Here is a 20,006-nt window from a genome sequence, read left to right on the forward strand (position 1 = left end):
GTTCAGATGTCATGGGAAACTCTTCATGAATATATAGTCTACCCGCCGTGCTTGTTGTTTTTGAAATTTTGGCCCACTTTACATTTTTTGGAGATTAAAACGCAGGCAGTTTGATCTCAGCTTTGACCTTTTAAGTTGTTACAAGTTAATCTTCTGCTAAAAGCCTGGAGAGCGGGAATAATTATATTTTGTGAAAGAAGCAGGTTCTGTGCACAGAGGGTGACTGCAGTTATGGTAATGTGTCTCTTAGACAGCGTTTCAATGCTAGAAACGGTATCAACAAAGAAAAACAGTGTTTTTGGTGCATTTTTATTGAAAATGTGTACTTAGATTCTGGATGGCTGCTTTGCAAACAAGCTGCTTTTGGGTGTTTTCTTTGCCTCCCTTGTCTTCCTGGGAGGGACAGTGTCCCTCGGCAAACACCGCCCACGCTGGCTGTGGCTGGAGGCAGGGGTGCTCACACACCTCTAGTGATTCATTCAGGGAGCTCACGTGGTTCAATCTGAAGTCAGGGTCCCTCTAGGCAATGTCTTCCTGACCTTTGAAGGAAGAGCAATTTTTGCCTCCTCTGCCCTGTTAAGGCCCCACAGCTGGGTGGAAGTGGCTCCCCTGGGATCCTCTGTTTCCAGCTGAAATATTGGCGAGCTTGCTCAGTGCTTATGGGGCGCTCAAGGCTCTGCATCATGAGCACATCCAACCCTCACATCCGCTCTCAAAGAGTGCACCAGTTCCCCACTGTGCTGGTGGGGCAGACTGAAGTTATCCACCTGGTGGGGAGCAGAGATGGGAACTGAACGCAGGTCTGTCTGACTCCAGAGCCCATGGAAAGCTCCAAGCCATTGTGACAGGTGGCCTGTCACCCATGGGATTCAGGAGGTTCTTCAATCCCACCACTTGCTAGACTGAGGAGATGAGCAGAAATCCTACTAATAGAAATCTCTAAACCCCAGTGTCCAGGGGGAATGCATTCTACCAGAGAGGGCCTACTATTTTTTCCCTGTGAACAAGAACCACCAAGCCTTCACATAATATCTCAGGAGTTGTCACTATATGTGACTATAATGACATCTCAGGAGTTGTGAAGTAAATCAACAGCTTTTTAACACACATCCATGTGGCATCTTCCACAGTCAAAGCCTGAGCTGAGGTGGGCTGATTTCAATGACGCCACCAACGCCTGTCACATATTCCCTCTTCCTCTGTCTCCTCGACTCTATATCCCGTCCTAGACAATGAAGTGCCTCTTAGAAATGGAGAAAGAGCATGGGTTCAGTGTCCTAAGATGAGGGGTCAAGCTTGGGCTCCCCTGATGACAAAATGAATGACCTCAGGCAATGGAATCAAGCTCTGAGTTTGTGCTTCCTCCCTTGTAAATTGGAGATAATCACAACCTTGTCATCATCTCCAGTGATGGGCCAATCTCTCTCTTTTTCCTGGCTGTGTCATCCTTGGCCTGTGGGATCTTAGTTCTTTGACCAGGGATGAAACCCACAGAGTCCTAATCACTGGACCACCAGGGAAGTCCCAATGGGCCAATCTTTATCCTTTGAAGGTGGGTTTGATTTTTGGATTAGAGCTAAAAGTCCTTTGCAGAAAGGGGCTGTGAATAAGGCGAGCTTTCTCCCCGGGAGAAGCTGGGCATATACGATGAGACCGTCAAGTCATAATGCTCCTTTCCTTGCATGATTTGTGAACTGGCTCTGTGGTTGTTTCAGAAATGCCTACCTCTCAGCACAACTCTTGGAAGGAGAGTAATACCTTTTCATTAGGGGGATAGAGTTCTGTCTGTTAAACTCTCTTATGGATCTTGATTTCCTTCGAGTCCATGGTTGAAAGTTTACCGCCTCACATTTCCCTGGTGAGGAGCTCAGGCTTGGGAAGGCATTTAATTCTTTCACAAGATGGTGAAACCCGGTGAACTGGAATACTGCTCCTCCACCTGCTCCTTGTGACACAACTGTAGACAATTCACTGAAACTCCTGAAGGCTCTGTTTCTCATCTCAAAAATGGAAAAAATGTTGCTTTCTTTACAGGATAGTTGAAAGGATGAGAACGTACAGACAGCATCCAGCACAATGTTAGCATAAAGTAGGTATTCAATGAATTACATCTACCCTTCTGGAAACTTCCCTGAACAGAAAAGTGTAACTATTTTTACAGTTGGCTTTAAAAATGTAGGTTATTTCCAACAAACGATGATTCTCCCAAGCATTTAAGGACAATAACAAGTTGTTAATAAATGTTTACTAGTGCCTATTTTGTGCCCAATTCATGAAGCATTAAAGGAGGCCTGGGGTCACGTCTAGCCATGGAGAGAAGGGAGAAAAAGATTAAGAACTAAGGACAGCGACTTCTCTAGTAGTGCAGTGGTTAAGACTTCACCTTCCAATGCAGAAGCAATACTGTAACAAATTCAATAAAGACGTTAAAAATGGTTCACATTAAAAAAAGACCTAAAAAAAAAGAAGTTGGGATAACTACTGAGTTGAATGAAATCTTATGATAATATGTCGGGAAGAGTAGACGGGTACTGCCACAACCCACCTGACTGTGTTGTGAAAACTTCTACAAGGTGGAGGCAGAATAAAGCAGTGGCTAACATCTTTGCTCCGGAGCCTGTGTCTGCCTTTGAGTCCCAGCTCTGTGTTTATTGTTCAGTTTTAACCTCTCTGAGCCTCAGTTTTCTCATCTGAAAAACGGGATGACAGCATTTACCTATAGGGTTGCTGTAAAGTTTAAGTGAATTAATATATGTAAAGCATTGAGAATCATACCTGGTGATATTTGATAAATGTTTGCTTCAAAGTTATAGGGCTGACATTTATTGAACATCTTCTCTATGCCAAGCACTGGTTCAGGCACAGGAGATAGTATTGGCAGAATACTTGCTCTCAAGGAGCTTTTAGACATGTAACAGAAGCACCAGGCAGAAAAATAGAGAATAAGGAAAAACTAAACATGTTAAGGAAGGTGGCCAGGAAAGCCTCCCTGAGCAAGAGACATTTGATGTGACATATGAATCCCAGATGGTGCTAGCGGTAAAGAACCTGCCTGCCAATGCAGGAAACATAAGAGACACGGGTTCCATCCCTCAGTCGGAAAGATCCACTGGAGGAGGGCATGGCAACCCACTCCAGTATTCTTGCCTGGAGAATCCCATGAACAGAGGAGCCTGGCAGGCTATAGTCCATAGGGTCTCAAAGAGTTGGACATGACTGAAGTGACTTAGCATGTATGCATATATCAGGGACACAGGGTGGGGTCTAGATCAAGGGTCTAGATCAAGGATTGGAGGCAGAGAAAGACTAACTTTTATTTGGCGGGGGGAAGTATAGTTGTTTTACAATGTTGTGTTAGTTTCTGTTGTATGATGAAATAAATCAGCTGTAAGTCTACATATATCCCCTCCCTCACATCCCCCAACCCTACCCCTCTAGATCAGCACAGAGCACTTGAGCTGAGCCCCCTGGGCTACACAGCAGCTCCCCACTAACTGTCCATTTTATACATGGTAGTGTATATGTGTTAATGCTGCTGTTCCAGTTTGTCTCAACCTCCTCTTCCCCTGCCCCGTGTCCACATGCCCATTCTCAACATCTGCATCTCTATCACTGCCCTGCAAACAGACTCGCCTGTATCACCTTTCTAGATTCCATGCATGTGCGTCAATATACGGTATTTGTTTTTCCTCTGAGAAAGACTGATTTTCAGAGGGTTTCAACTGTGACGGTGACCTGTGGTCAGGAGCTCACTGAGATATTATGGTGTTCCATAGTCACTCCTTTCACTAAAAATGCCCACCTCTCAGACTCCCTTGCAGCTAAGAGTGGCCATGGAACACCATTCTGGTTAGCGAGTTGTAAGCAGAATGCTTCTAAAGGAGTTTTGGAAAAACATTCCCCTTCTGGATACAATGCTTCCTCCTTCTGTTTCTTTCTTTGCTTCCTGCCTGGAATTAAATGTGATGATTTAAGATGCAGCAGCTATTTTGGAGCCATGCGGCAACAAGCATGAGAACAGAAGCTTAAGATACAAGGCTTGTGGAACAGGATGAAGAGAAGAACCTGGAATCTGGATGCCGGTGCTGAGTTTCTAAGCTACTGTGAGAGTGCAAACCCCCAGACTGCTTCTCGCATAAAACCAATAAATCTCTACCTATTTAAGTCCCTGATAGTCGTTTTATCTGCATCTGCAGATATTTCTAACTGATACAAATAGCTTCCATAACAATGGGCTTGTAGACAGCAGTAAATTTCCCCTTTTGGAAATGGGCACTAGGTTTTATGTGAAAGCAGAGGGCATATGAGTGGATAATGAGAACAATATACAGTCTAGTTCTCTGTAGGAGAATTGGCCTTTCTAGCTACTGCTTTGTCTGAAATTATGGCATCTGGCCTCTTATGTCTTTTGTTCCTTAAAAAAATGTAAATTGAAGCAATCCTTTGTGAGGACGCCGACAGGCCACTTATGTCTCCAGGACTGGCAGGGTTCTTTCTGCTTCTGCTTAGCCTGATTTCTTGCCTTGGCTCTTTTCCTCTTTGGTCACATCCCCCAGCATCTTCTTGGCTCTGTCTGCCACACAAATATTGCTCTCTCTGCATTTAATGATTTCAGAGGCAGTTCTCGTCCCTTCATTTTGACAGGGAGTGATGGCCTAAAGCCATAAGAATGGCCTAAGAGAGAGCCGTATGGTCCTGTTTGCTTTTCTTGGCCCCTTAAAAAAGAAATTCAGTAACCAATACATTCCGAGGTAATTGTATTATCTCAATTAGCCCCCTTGCCTTAGCTGCTGGTTTACTAGATGAGAAAGACAAAAGTGGTTTCAGGCAAGAGGCTCCTGGGGTGCAGCTACCAGGAGCTGCACCCACTCTTCCTTGTGGCTTGATAAAAGTGAGAAAGTGCTGGAAACAGCTTATGCCTGCTCCTTCAGCTGTCAGCAAGCGAGGACTCTGATGGTCTGCCAAGATGTGACCAAACCTTCAGATTTCTCTTCACTTGTGTCCACATCTGCCCAGAGATGTCCTGGATTAAAGAAATTCACATATTTCCTTTCCTGAATTGATGAGGATCACATGGAGAGCCTGGGGTGAAATGCAGAAATGAATATGGTTATTTACAAATTGCTCTTACATATCATCGTCCTGGCCCCTCCTTTTCCAATAAACATATAATTGCGTTCTAAATCAAGAAGTGCCAATACCCCATACCTGCAAAGGCCAAAAGTGGTAAAAAAAAAAAAAAATCAAATGAAATGGGCCCGTCCAAAGACATTTTGCCATCCTGTGTGCTCTACTGCCTGCTGGAGGAGCATGCCTCATCTAAACTCCTGGGTGTGTGAAAGAGATTTTTTTTCCTAGTCTCCAATTTCATTTTCCTTCTCCCTTTGTCCTTGTGTTATTTATGGGACAAGGCTGAGAGTGAGTTGCTGAGGCACTTCTCAGCATATGCTTCATAAGTTTTATGAACCTCAATTGAATTTTCTTTTTTGTCTCCCTAGTCTAGGCTGAATAACTCTTTTCTGGAGTATAACCCATCAGTCTGCTGAAGGCGTGGCTACAACCCGCTGGCCCCCACAGTCAGCCAGCCTATACACTTCCCAATCGTTTGCTTCATTTTCTGATGCAATGGGGATCCTGACATAGGGCACATTGCTTCAACAGAATGCTGCGGGACAGGGCATCAGTCACCACCTCTGGCTCTCAGCTCCATAAATACCTATTTCATGGATGCTGCCACCGATGCCTTCTTCAGAAGTGAGGCCACTTCCTCTCTAGGAGCCTCCTTCTCTCAAGCGGTTTGTGAAGTGCTCAGCTGACTTGAAATAAACGAAAATCCAAAGCAAATGAAATCGTTAGACCAAGGCAAATGGACAGGCCAATAGGGCATCTCTTCAACAATCAAGCAAATCTGAGTGGAACTCCCCACATGTGGTTGACATTTGTCATTGTTTTCTCAGCACCAAAGTGCCCTTCTTATTTGGGACGTGTCTCTGCTTGTTGGTGTCTTGGGGATGGGCAAGGCCCATGACTAAATCAAGGAGAGGAACAGATACCCTTCCTTACTCCTTGCTTGCTTGGTCAATAAGATGCTTCCACCAGGGCTTGGGATTTTCAGGGAGTGATGCAAGGATGCAGGGGCCATTGGAGATATGTTGTGGCAGGCAGAGGTGGGTGGTGTTGGTCCTGCTGGGGGAGACCTGACCACACTCTGCCCAGATGGGGACTTGTGTATGTTGTTGGGCTGTCTGGTGTGCCCTCTTCTGCTTTCTAAACTCACAATTTTCAGTCTTCCAATGGATTCAGAGCTCTGCTGCCAGTCTTTCAAAGCATCCCTTATGCTAAAGTCATATGTATTTGGCACATAAAGGAAAAATGAAATCTCCATTCTTCCCTCCTCTTCCCAACTCACCAGGACAAAAGGAGAAACTGACTTGCTGCTGACTTTCAGTAATTGTTTCTACTTGAGATGGATAACAGTCCATTTCTTATATGAGAAGAATGGTACTTCTCATCTATCTCTATCATGATTCAACTTAGGATCAGCATTGTTTTCCTTATTGTGTTTTAATAAGAGGTTTGGAGGAGGGGACCAATTCCTCATGTTTTTACCACACTACTAGTATATGAATGCATGAATATTCATATATTAAACAATGCAGGAATATTCAGAGGGAAACATGACAGCTTCTCCAGAGCATACTCCCAACTATCTTTCTTTCTGAGAGACACCCACTGTGAACCCTGCTCTCCATTCGTTCGGTCCAAGTACTTTAAAAACACAATAATGGGACATACTGTGAGTTTTGCTTTGTGACTTGGTTTTCAATTTACAGTATGTCTGGGGGATTTTCCCATGAAGGCTCGATGTATTCTTTTAATGAATGCACAGTATTCCGTATCATGCTTTATTAACCTCTTCCACTTAGGAAGTAGACAAAATTTTTTTCACTGGTAGAAAAAATGCTCCCATGAACAATCTTGTAAATCTTTTTGTGTTTATACATAATTTTCTTTTCTAGAACTGAGTTTTTCTATTTATTTATTTCCTAAATAAAATATTATATATATAATATATGTATATATATATATATTCAACAAGGACCTAATGTACAGGACAGGAAACTCTACTCAATATTCTGAAATATTGATATTAAAATATTGGGAAAAGAATCTGAAAAATAATTAATATATGTTTATGTATAACTGAATCACTTTGCTGTAAATCTGAAATTAACACAACACTGTAAATCAATGATATGCTGATACACAATGAAAATTTAAAAAATACATATGTACAATTTAATAGGTGCCATTCAACAGCTTTTGAAAAAGATTTTACCAATTTACATTCCCTCTAATAGGACAGCCTAGAGACCAAGTCTCCAGCCTTTTCAATGATTTTATAGACACTTAATTTTCTTTCCACTTAAAATTGCTGAAGTGGTTTTTATTTCCCTGCAACAGAATCCTGCCTAATATTCCATGCTATGATCATAGGACTCCTCTGCTTAAACCACTTCTGTGAAAAAAAAAAAGGAAACAAACCCATCAAAAAATGGGCAGAAGATCTAAATAGACATTTCTCCAAAGAAAATGTACAGATGGCCAACAGGCACATGAAGAAATGCTCTTGGGAATGATTATTAGAGAAATGCAAATCAAAACTACAAAGAGGTATCACCTCAATCTGGTCAGAATGGCCATCATCAAAAAGTTTGCATATAATAAATGCTGTGGTGTGGAGAAAAGGAAACCTTCCTATACTGTTGATATGTAAATTGGTACAGCCACTATGGAGAACAGTATGGATTCATTAGAAAACTAAAAATAGAGCTACCGTACGATGGAGAAGACTCTTGAGATTCCCTTGGACTGCAAGGAGATCAAACCAGTCAATCCTAAAGGAAATCAATTCCGAATATTCATTGGAAGAACTGATGCTGAAGCTGAAGCTCCAATACTTTGGCCACCTGATGCGAAGAGCCAATTCATTACAAAAGACCCTGATGGTGGGAAGATTGAAGGCAGGAGAAGGGGATGACAGAAGATGAGATGGTTGGATGGCATCACTGTCTCAATGGACATGAGTTTGAGCAAGCTCCAGGAGATGGTGAAGGACAGGGAAGCCAGGCGTGCTGCTGTCCATGGAGTCACAAAGAGTCAGACATGACTGAGCGACTGAAAAACAACAACAGCAGCAGCATATGATGCAGTAATCCCACTCCTGGGCACATATCTGGGAAAACTAATTTAAAAAATACAGGCGTTCCAATGTTCATTGCAGCACTATTTCTAATAGCCAAGACATGGAAACAACTTAAATTTCCATCGACAGATGAATGGATAAAGAAGATGTGGTACTTGGATACAATGCAATATTACTCAGCCATAAGAAAGAATGAAATAATGCCTTTTGCAGCAATACAGATTGACCTAGAGATTATCACACTAAGTGAAGTAAGCCAGACAAAGACAAATCTCATATGATGTCACCTATACATGGTATCTAAAAAAAAATAGGATACAAGTAAACTTATTTACAAAACAGAAAGAGACAGACATAGAAAACAAACTGTGGTTACAATACGGAGAAGGTGAGGGGAGGGATAAATTAGGAGTCTGGGATTAACATATGCACACTACTATGTTTCAGTTCAGTTCAGTCGCTCAGTCGTGTCCGACTCTGCGACCCCATGAATCGCAGCACGCCAGGCCTCCCTGTCCATCACCAACTCCTGGAGTCCACCCAAACCCATGTCCACCGAGTTGATGATGCCATCCATCTCATCCTCTGTTGTCCCCTTCTCCTCCTGCCCTCAATCTTTCCCAGCATCAGGGTCTTTTCAAATGAGTCAGCTCTTCACATCAGGTGGCCAAAGTACTGGAGTTTCAGCCTCAACATCAATCTTTCCAATGAACACCCAGGACTGATCTACTTTAGGATGGACTGGTCGGATTTCCTTGCAGTCCAAGAGACTCTCAAGAGTCTTCTCCAACACCACAGTTCAAAAGCATCAATTCTTCGGTGCTTATTTAAAATAAGTAAATAATAAGGACCTACTATATGCTCAGTTGGTAAAGAATCTGCCTGCAATGCAGGAGACCCCGGTTTGATTCCTGGGTTGGGAAGAGAAGGGATAGGCTACCCACTCCAGTATTCTTGGCCTTCCCTTGTGGCTCAGCTGGTAAAGAATTCACCCACAATGTGGGAGACCTGGGTTCGATCCCTGGGTCTGGAAGATGCCCTGGAGAAGGAAATGGCAATCCGCTCCAGTATTCATGCCTGGGAAATCCCATGGACAGAGGAGCATAGCAGGCTATAGTCCTTGGGCCACGAAAGAGTTGGACACAACTTAGCAACTAAACAACAACAACAACTGCATAACACAGGGAACTGTATTCAATATCTTGTAATAACCCATGAGGGAAATGAATCTGGAAAACAGAATATATATATATTAAAAATTAATTTTTATTGGAGTATGCTGCTGCTGCTGCTAAGTCGCTTCAGTCGTGTCCGACTCTGTGCGACCCCAAAGACGGCAGCCCACCAGTCTCCCCCGTCCCTGGGATTCTCCAGGCAAGAACACTGGAGTGGGTTGCCATTTCCTTCTCCAATGCATGAAAGTGAAAAGTGAAAGGGAAGTCGCTCAGTCATGTCCGACTCTTCGCGACCCCATGGACTGCAGCCTACCAGGCTCTTCCGTCCATGGGATTTTCTAGGCAAAAGTACTGGAGTATTGGAGTATAGTTGCTTTAGGATATTGTGTTAGTTTCTACTGTATAGCAAAGTGAATCCGCTATGTGTGTAAATTTATCTCTTCTATTTTGAATTTTCTTCCCATTTAGGTCACCACAGAGCATTGCATAGAGTTCCCTGTGCTACACAGTAGGTTCTCATTAGTTATCTACTTTATACCAGTATCAGTTCTTAGATAGACATATATTCACTAAGAATACACACACACACACACACACACACATCACTTGGCTGTATACTTAAAACTACCATAGCATTGTAAATCAATTATATTTCGATTAAAACAAACACAATAAAACAAAAGAAACTCACTTCTGTATAGCAAATACAGTTCAAACTAAATCGTGCTTCCCTTGAGCCCTACTTTTCTTCACTAACCGGCCACAGTCTCTTCTGCCTCCAGCATCCAGAAGAACTTGGGCTGCATTTCAGCTCTCCAGAATTCTGCTTCCTCCTAAATTAGTCAAGAGGGTTTGTTGTTTCCTCACATTCATCCTGTGCTCCAAATGAACATATCTCCCAGTGGTCTGTTTTATCTGCAAAAATAATGGGAAAGTAAGTGGAAATAGCTGCATCCACGCACGCGTACTTGTCTTCTCGCCTTTGCTGCTTTCCCTCTCCAGAAGGGGGCTCAGTTTCACCCCAGCCCCACCCAGTCCTCGTCCGCTGACGCTAGGCTCAGGGCAGTTCCGCTGCTCTCGAAGGCGGCCTGGGAGACGCTGGCTCACATTTCTCTCGTCTCTCCTTTCGTGTGGACTGTGCTCTGGTACACACGGTCCCGCTCCCAGGTGAATGCAGCATTGGTATCAGAGTGTGAAACCGTTCTTTGGTCATTATTTTACACCCGTGTACATTTTGTCCCAATCTGGATTATAAGGCCCTGACATAACAGGGAACACGTCTTGTTTTCTTTTCATATTCTAACACGCTTAAAGCAGAAGCAAAGGAAAGAAAGGATTTTCACTATCCATTTGGGCTGTGCTGGGTCTTGGTCGCATCATTCAGGGTCTTTGCTGTGGTGCGCTGACTCACACCAGCCTAGTTTCTTCGCAGGCATGTGGGATCCTGGTTTCCCCACCAGGGATCGAACCTACTTCCCCTGCACTGCAAGGCAGACTCTTAACCACTGGGCCACCAGGGAAGTCCCTAAAATGATATTCAGTGAATACCTACTGTGGAAAAGTGCTTTCTGAAATATGACCTCATATTTAATATTCACAACAAATCTGGAAACGTTACATTTCAGAGATGTGGAACAACTTTTCCCTGACAAATTCCCCAAATTCAAACTCAGATCTGCCTCAGGCCAATGCCATAGTGCTTCCTAAATCCGTTGCCTCATCAACGGACCCTGAGGGCTTTATACTTCTGGTGGGGAGAAACGGTGAACTCCCACTGTGAGTTCCTAATTCATGAAAAATGAGTGTTCCCTTGTTGCCTGGAAAGGTCATGTCTCAGGACTCTCATAATTTTCATTCCGTGTGTCTGTTTTTTTCTTTAGATATTTAAAAATATCTAAAGATATTTTTAATATCTTTAATTTTGAGATATTAAATATTTAATTTTGAGATAATTTTAGACTTTCAGGGAAGTTGCAAATGTAGTACAGAGAGCTTCTGTATATCCTTTATCAGGCTATCTCAAATGTTAAAATCTTACAGAACTGTAGCATAATTATGAAAACTCAGATGTTAACATTGGCATAATATTACCAACTAAACTACAGATGATTGTAGAATTTCCTGTTTTTCTAACACCTTTTGTCTGTTCCAGAATTCAGTCCAGGATGCACTTAAGTATAATGCCTCTTTAGTCTCCTTGGATCTGTGACAATATTTCAATCTCTCCTTGTTTTTCATGACTTTGATATTTTTGAAAAATACAGATCAGAGATTTTGTAGAATATATCTGTGTTTGGGTTTGTGTGATATTTTCTTCTGATTAGACTGGAGTTGTGGATTATTGGGATGAATACCACTGGGGTGATGTGCCCTTGTCTGTGGGTCATATTGGAGGGTGCATGATGTCATAATGACATCACTACTGATGTTAGCCTTTATCATTTGGCTAAGGTGCTTTCTCTGCTTTAAAATGACTGCATTTAACTTTGAAATGAATAAATATTTATTTTGGGGGAGATAGTTTGAAATTATAAAAATATCCTGTTTCTCCTTAAATTTTTTTTTATTTTATTTTTTAACTTTACAATATTGTATTGGTTTTGCCATATATCAACATGAATCTGCCACAGGTATACACGTGTTTCTCCTTAAATTTTAACTCACTAATTTTAATAACCATCAGTGGGTTTTGCCTCCAGTGGGTACTACAGTGGTGTTCTGATAGTGATTTACTATTTCTCTAACTCCTCTTACACTTATTTATTGCAATTCTTCTGTAAGGAAGTATTGTCCTTTCCTATCTATTACTTATTCATTCAACCATTTATTTATTATACTATAGACTCAGAGAACATTTATTTTAACCTTTCAGTTATGATCCAATACTATTGTTATTTATCTTGTTGCACCAATTATTCCAGCTTTTGCTCTTTCAGGTTGGTGCCTGTGCTTTTTCATATGCCCTTACAGTCTTCTTATTTTTTGTTAAAAAACTCACTTTTTAACCTTCTGCCATTGTGAAATGCTCCAAGTTCATTTTATGTTTTTCCTGCTGCAGTCCTGGAATCAACCTCTTCTCCAAGGGGCGAGAGTTCCTTTTATGGTAGCATGGTATTAGAGACCAAGAACAGGGTAGCAGTTGTGCTCATTGCTACTAGTTATTACTATTTCTAGGATCTCTCAGAAGATAGTCTGAGCTAGGACACATGTGTGTGTATTCTAACATATGCACACAGATATATCTATATTTCTTTTTATATTTTTGTAGCTGTATATGTATTCCAATTAACCATGAGCCATGGTAGCAAAACCAAAGACACTACAAGGACCGAACAATGAGACCCTGAGAAGTTACAGAGTTTCAGTTTGGGATGATATTAAGTAAAGCTCTGGAGATGGATAATGTTGATGGTTGCAAAACAATGTGAATGTAGTTAATGCCACTGAATTGTCTGTTGTGTATATTTTAACCACAAAAATTTAGCAATAAATTCATGTTGCTAACCTCCCACGGTCATCTAGCATGACAGATTATTCTCACCTCCTTCTTTCCTTATTTGTCACTTCTTCCTCTAGCAGTAGGAAATTTGGTTCTTATGATCAGCAATATAATTTCTTATGTGTTCCTAGCATACACACAACGTGGTTTTAGAATTGCTAACCCAGTACTCCTGTGAGTAGCAGAGTTACCAACTAGAGAAACTTCTTTATGTCTTTAGCCTTGTAGTATCCAGTTAAGACACTGTTTTTAGCTTAGCTAAAAAAGTTGCTTAGCTCAGTTCCTTCCTTCCTCACTGGTCTTCAACATGGTTATGTCATTCATTTGTAATCCACTTGGATGCATTTGTTACGAGTGCCTGCTTGACGGTCAATGAGATAATGCCTGTGAAGTGCCTAATGCACTACCTGGCATGGCTCTGAGTTTTAAGAAACATGAGCTGAACCTGAATTTGTGACAGCGATTAGTGTTGTCCATCAACTTCATTACTCCAGCCCCATGAAATGTTAAAAGAACTTTGATTGGGTTTCAAGTGTCATTCTTGTCTGTGACTCAGAACTAAGGTAACCAGCCCACAAAAGTCAAGTCAGAAGTGCAGCCCTCATTAGCATCATGCTCTAGACAGCTGAGTTACTTCTCACAGGATGAAAAATATATGGGCTTAAGTGATGAGTAACCATAGAAGGTGTGAATCATGCAAGGGACAGAGAATTCCAGGGGGTGAAAAACTCTGTAATTAGAAACCAACAAAACTAGAGCCTATTCTTTCATCTTCTTGTCTCTGGAAACAGCCCCATTTCTCCATTCATTTTCCCTGTATCAGTCAGTCAGTCACTTTCTGATGTCTGCAGTAGATTCTGATGCTGAGATTCACCATGTCAAGGGATGCCTCCTCTTGGCCAACTTGAGATTCATTTAAGGGTTTTTGGTTGCAGGCAACCGAAAAGAACCCTAGCTACCTTAGCTGAAAAGGAATGTATTGGAGGCTGCTCACAGAACGGAAGAGAAAGCTGCTGGACCCTGTTACAGAGGAATAGGGATTTAGAAGCTCTGGGAGACCTCATAGTAGGAACCAATGGTCACTCTATCCAGTGTGACTCAATTCAAAAAAGAAACCTCTCTTTGCATGTCTCCAGTTAAAACTGAATTTCTGGGATTGATCTATTGGTCTAACCTGAGTCACATGCCATCACTGGGTGGTGGAAAGGCAGAACACTTTGAATAAAAACCCACAAATGGGGAGAAGGAGGTAAACTGCCAACAGCTGGTGTCCACTACTCTCTTCCATTACTCAACTTTCTTCCATCAGCTCTGAGCTTTAAGTTAATTTATTGTTAAAAAAAATATGGAGCGACAGACTATCTTTCCCTATGTTCCCTACATGTATTCACTGTAAGTCCTAAATAGTTCTCCTCTCCCTGCCAGGGTAAGTGGGAGTCGAATGATGATACATGGTTGACATTGTTGTCCAAAAGGTGCTCAGGGCCATCTTCAGGGTGGTGTGTAGGTCGGGGTGCATCACTCAGATACCCATCCGGCTTCTCTTGAGATGGTCCTTTACCGTGGAGCTTGGGTGTTGGTTTGAAGCCCTGGGATTTCCTGTTTTACGAAATCCTCAAAAAAATGCAAATAGAAGTTAGGTTGGGTGTGAAAATCCATTTGAGCATGGAGACTTGAAATTAGGAGGACCAGAGCTCTATCTTCTCTAGGGCTCAGTCACCTCATTTGTTAAATGTGGGGAGTGTCTTGTAGTTAAAGATACAGATAACAGGATCAGACACTTGGATTGATTCCATGGTCCACAATCCCTAGCTATATGACCACAGGAACTATATTTAGTGTCTTTACATTTATTTTGTGTATTTAAATTCTTTCCTTATCTATTAAATGGGATAATGATAGTGTCTCCCTCCCACTCTTGGTCTGAGAAACAAATGAAATAGTATTTATATCAGTTGCCATTGTTGTTATTATCACAGAATTTTTCTTTTCTTGTCCTTGCTGTGTGGTGTGTGGGATCTTAGTTTCCTGACCAGGAATTGAACCTGGGCCTCCTGCAGTGAAAGCATGGACTCCTAGCCACTGGACTGCCAGGGAAGTCCCAATCACAGAATTTCCCGAGGATTAAATTCCTGTATGTGAGGTGCTGAATATAGGGCCTGCCCTACCACATTAAACCTACCACGTTAATAAAGGGTGGCTGTTGATACTACGTGGCTTAATGGCTGTTTGTGAATTACCTGTCCTTCCTTTCATTTGTGTGGGTAATTGAGTTCCTGTGTTTGCACATGTATTTTAACCAAATTGCCTCTTATCTGGTGAGAAAATCCATGTTGTTTCTATTTTCTTCAGAGAATAATAAAAGATTACAAAGACCTGAAGAGACATTTCACTGATTTGATTCACCAATCTAACTTTCTCACGAGCTACTGAAATGGTGAGCCTTGTCATTAACTGCAAGGTTCTATTTGTAGAACTCTGAAGGTAGGACTGAAGATATATTCTAATAACTTAGAGGACTAGAGCAACAGACAGCTCTTTCTTAAAAAGCCCAAATCCGTTGTTCTCTGTTTCCCAGAGATGTGCTGAATTATCCACTTTGATTGTAGAGATAAGAATGTTTGACTGTGTCCTGATAGGAAGGGTGGTTCCTCAGACCCCGCCAAAGAGATTTTAAAGTGAAACTCCTCATTGGCTTCTATATCTGGAGTTTCTCTTCCTACTGCTTAGATTTCACTTTTCATCAGGAGCTTTGCCCTTTTGTTTTTAATCCCTCCTGAATTTGTGGACACTGACCTTCTGTCTTCATGATGGATCACCTCTGTGTTTCTCTAGAGACTGCCTTCCCTCTTCCCTGGAGAGCTTAGCCTCTAGCTCGGGTCACCCCATGATTTCCTGCTGACAGTGTCTTTGAGATGGAAATTGCTCCATCATCTCTTCTGAGGGGCAGGCTCTTTTGAAGAATTAACTTGGTAACCACATCACCCTCTGCGTGGGCTGTGGCTTCTCTTACCCCCAGATAACCTGCCCTGCAAGGGTGCTGCTTCTTAGCTGCATTTCTTGGTGCCCTTTGAACTTCCAGTGTGGGCATCTGTGGCCAGCAGCTCGGTTCAGTAACCTTACATCTCACAGCAGCTCAATAACCTTGGAAGTCTCCTTTTCTGACAGTGCCCCATAATTCAGGCTTCAGTCTCTTTTGTAATCTCTCTGTGTCCTAGCAGAACATACATGTTTCATATTTATGACAAAACTACAGTTTTCTGGAGACAACTATGTTTGAAGGGAGTTTATGACTTTCTTTTTCTTATTGAAGCATAATTGATTTACAAGAGTATATTAGCTTTAGGTGTATAACATAGTGATTCAATACTTTTACAAATTACACTCTAGTCAAAGTTATTATAAAATCTATCTTTACCTGTGCAATGCAATATATCCTTGTTGCTTATCTATTTTATACATAGTAGTCTGTATCTCTTAATTCTCTACCCCCATAATACCCCTCCCCCATCCTCTCCCCAGTGGTGATTACTAGTTTGTTATCTATATCTGTGGGTCTGTTTCTGTTTCATTATATTCACTAAGTTGTTTTATTTATAAACTCCACAAATAAGTCATTACAGAGTATTTGTCTTTCTTGATCTGATATTTCACTAACCATAATACTCTGCAGGTACATCCATGTTGTTGCAAATGGCAGAATTTCATTCCTTTTTAATGTCTGAATAGTATTCCATTTTCCTAATCTCTAAAATGGGGAAAATACACCTCAGGCTTGTGAAGATTAAATATGTAACATGGTAATTGACGGAGGTGCCAAGTTATTTCAATGCAAGACAAGAAAACCTTTTCGACAAAGTATTCTGGAACAACTGGATAGCCCTACAAGGGGAAATGATCCTCGACTCCTACAAGTTCACATTCAAAATTAATTTGAGATGGATTATAGACATAATATAAAATCAGAGCCATAAATCTTCTAAAAGAAAGCATAGGAGAATATCTTAGTTATGTTGGGATAGGCAAAGACTTGTTTGTTGGGACATGGAAAGCATTAACCATAAAATTTTCTGCTCATCAAAAGATACTGTTAAGAAAATAAAAAGGTCGGACATAGACTAGGAGAAAATAAGAAAATATTTGTAATACATATATCTGCATGGTGTGTGTGTATTAGTCGCTCAGTTTGCCCTACTCTTTGAGACCTCATGTAGTCCGCCAGGCTTCTCTGTCCATGGAATTCTCCAAGCAAGAATACTGGAGTGGGTTGCCATCTCCTCCTCTGGGAACCCAGCGATCCTGGATTGCAGGCAGATTCTTTACCATCTGAGCAACTAGGGAAGCATAGATCTCACAAAGAATTTGTATCCAAAACATACCAAGAACTCTCAAAACTCACCAATAAGAAGACAAACAGCCCCATAAAAACATGGATAAAAGATCTGAGAAGAGAAACTCATAAAGGAAGATATATGAATGAACAATAAATAGGTGAAAAGATAGTCAATATCTTTATTCATCAGGGAAAGGCAAACTAAAATCATAATGAAATGCCACTAGATATACATTATAATGACTAAAATTAAAACAACAGATAACACCAAGTTGTAGAACACCTGAAACATTCATATGCTGCTGGTCGACATTTAAATGGTGCAAACATTATGGAGAATTGTTTTTCAATTTCTTAGGAAGTTAAGCATAATCCACCCTATAACTCTATAATTAAACTTATAGATATTTATCCAAGAGATATGAAAACCTATCCAAGAGATATGTTCCTGAAAGATTTGTGCAACAATGTTCATGGCAGTCTCATTCTTAATATCTAGAAACCAGAAACAATCTGCATGTCCATCAATAGGTGAAAAGATAAGCAAATCATGGTATATCCATGTAATTGAATACAATGCAGCAATGTGTTCAGTCACTCAGTTGTGTCCGACTCTTTTTGACACCATGGACTGTAGCCCTCCAGGCTCCTCTGTCCGTGGAATTTTCTAGGCAAGAATATTGGAGTAGGTTGGTATATCCATGTAATTGAATACTATAAAGCAATACAAAAGAACAAGTTACTGATACATAACATGGGCGAATCTCATTATGTTGAGTGAAAGAAAGCAGAGGAACAAATAGCATGATTCCATTTATGCTAAATTCTAGGACAGAACAAAATGAATCTATAGCGATAGAGATCAAATGTTGGTTGTCTTCCCGGGAGGGAACTGACTTTAAAGTTACGCAAAGTAACAAGCAAGCCTGGGGAGGGGAGCTCATTTCTATCTTTACAGGACTGGTGGTTACAAGAGTGTATAGAATTGTCAGAACTCGAGTTGAACACTTAAGACACGTGTATTTTACTGTATGTAAATTATTGCTAAATAAAAAAGGACAGTGTGGCAAAGGGCACAGTACAGGGTAACTACTCAGAAATGGTGGCTGTGGGTATTACAGGCATGGACAACAATATCAGTAGTTTTAGTTTTGATCTGCTTCCTCAATAAGTTGGTAGCTCTGTCAACCATCTTTACCTAGAGGCTCCTATGGACTCACGGGGGACTTTTAGGAGATGTTTTGATTTTATTATCGTTACTCACAATGATGCACTTGAACTCTTTTTTTTTAAGATATCAGTTCAGTTCAGTTCAGTTCAGTCGCTCAGTCGTGTCCGACTCTTTGTGACCCCATGAATCGCAGCACGCCAGGCCTCCCTGTCCATCACCAAATCCCGGAGTTCACTCAAACTCATGTCCATCAAGTTGGTGATGCCCTCCAGCCATCTCATCCTCTGTCGTCCCCTTCTCCTCCTGCCCCCAACCCCTCCCAGCATCAGATATATATATGTACATATATATATTTATTAAGGCATGATTTTTCATTAAGGTATAGTTCCAGGAGAAACTCTGGGAGATAGTAGAGGACAGAGGAGCCTGGCATGCTGTGGTCCATGGGGTCACAAAGAATCAGATACGACTTAGCGACTGAACAACAACAATAGTTAATTTACAATGTTGTGTTAGTTTCAAGTGTATGGCAAAGTGATTCAGATGTATATAAAATCTGCCTTTTTTCAGATTCTTTTCCATTATAAGTTGTTATAAGATATTGAGTATAATTCCCTGTTCTATAACAGTGGGTCCTTACTGTCTATCTGTTTTATACATAGTAGTGTGTATACGTTTAAAAAATTTTTTTCAGTATCTGAGTTTTTTTTTAATTGAAATATACTTGATTTACAATGTTGTGTTAATCTCAGATGTGCAACAAAGTGATTCAATTATACATATATATTCTTTTTTATATTCTCTTTCATTATGGATTATTGTAAGATACTGAGTCTAGTTGCCTGTGCTATATAGTGGGTCTTTGTTGGTTATCTATTTTATATAGAGTAGTGTGTATATTTTAATCCTAAACTCCAAATTTATTCCCCCTTCCCCCTCGGTAACCATAAATTTGTTTTCTGTGTCTATGAGTCTTTTTCTGTTTTGTATATAAATTCGTTTGTATCATTTTTAAGGCACATTGCCTCTGCACGGAGGCTTGTGCGCTGGTGAATCAGCAGATCAGGACTGGGGAGGCAGAGAGAATTCTGATGTCTGGTGAATCAGCAGATCAGGACTGGGGAGGGAGAGAGAATTCTGATGTCTGGTGAATCAGCAGATCAGGACTGGGGAGGGAGAGAGAATTCTGATGTCTGGTGAATCAGCAGATCAGGACTGGGGAGGGAGAGAGAATTCTGATGTCTGGTGAATCAGCAGATCAGGACTGGGGAGGGAGAGAGAATTCTGATGTCTGGTGAATCAGCAGATCAGGACTGGGGAGGGAGAGAGAATTCTGATGTCTGGTGAATCAGCAGATCAGGACTGGGGAGGGAGAGAGAATTCTGATGTCTGGTGAATCAGCAGATCAGGACTGGGGAGGGAGAGAGAATTCTGATGTCTGGTGAATCAGCAGATCAGGACTGGGGAGGGAGAGAGAATTCTGATGTCTGGTGAATCAGCAGATCAGGACTGGGGAGGGAGAGAGAATTCTGATGTCTGGTGAATCAGCAGATCAGGACTGGGGAGGGAGAGAGAATTCTGATGTCTGGTGAATCAGCAGATCAGGACTGGGGAGGGAGAGA

General features: G+C 41.4%; 1 long non-coding RNA gene across 1 annotated transcript; it reads right to left on the bottom strand.

Moving 5' to 3' along the window:
• Positions 1-295: 295 nt before the first annotated feature.
• LOC147379239 (uncharacterized) lies at positions 296-10,489 on the bottom strand. The gene is made up of 3 exons (XR_015157985.1): positions 10,073-10,489; positions 5,717-5,816; positions 296-5,082 (listed from the first exon to the last, which is right to left on the bottom strand). It is a non-coding gene; the product is annotated as an uncharacterized LOC147379239 (long non-coding RNA).
• Between the last annotated feature and the right edge of the window lie 9,517 nt (positions 10,490-20,006).

The sequence above is a fragment of the Bos grunniens genome, chromosome 1, assembly GCF_055505025.1.
Source record: "Bos grunniens cultivar Pamir isolate PY7600 chromosome 1, Bosgru_T2T1.0, whole genome shotgun sequence".
In the NCBI taxonomy this organism is placed as follows: Eukaryota; Metazoa; Chordata; class Mammalia; order Artiodactyla; family Bovidae; genus Bos; species Bos grunniens.